Raw genomic sequence first — 620 nt, forward strand, 5'->3', positions numbered from 1 at the left:
GAGAGAGAGAGAGAGAAGGGAGTATCAGTTTTTTTAGATGACCTTGCAACCTTTTTATTTTTTTTTTAGAATTAAATGGCATATATTGGTTTTCTTGGAGATGGCCATAGTTCCTGAGTATTATGTAGTTTTTCTTGGCCTCTATAGATATTACACTTAAATATATGTTTTTAAGTGTTACCTCCACCACCTAGAAAGCACATTTAGCTGAAACACTTGCTGAAAATTTCTTTTTTCCTCAAAATCACAGTATTTCTAAATTACTGCTATTTATGTTCCTATTGTCTCTAAGAGAATAGGTTACTTAATGCAGAAATCAGTTTTTTATAATTACAGTTTTAAAATTTAGCAAAGGATGTTTTTCTTTATTTTGGAAATTGGTACTGAAGTTGAGTGCCCTTTGTGACTGATAATGAAAAAACATTAGCTTTTAAAAATCAGTAGCTATGTAATTTTAGAATTTATAAAGTAATCACTAAGCTTACTGATTAAAATAAAAATTGGACCTTGGCTTTAAATGAAAATAAAACCTAGGAATACATTTTTAAGAAGCACCGACAACTGGATGTGGTGTTGCGTGCCTTTATTTTTAGAAAAGTGACTGTCTTTGACTTCAGGGT

Source organism: Chionomys nivalis, chromosome X (assembly GCF_950005125.1).
Source record: "Chionomys nivalis chromosome X, mChiNiv1.1, whole genome shotgun sequence".
Taxonomy (NCBI): Eukaryota; Metazoa; Chordata; class Mammalia; order Rodentia; family Cricetidae; genus Chionomys; species Chionomys nivalis.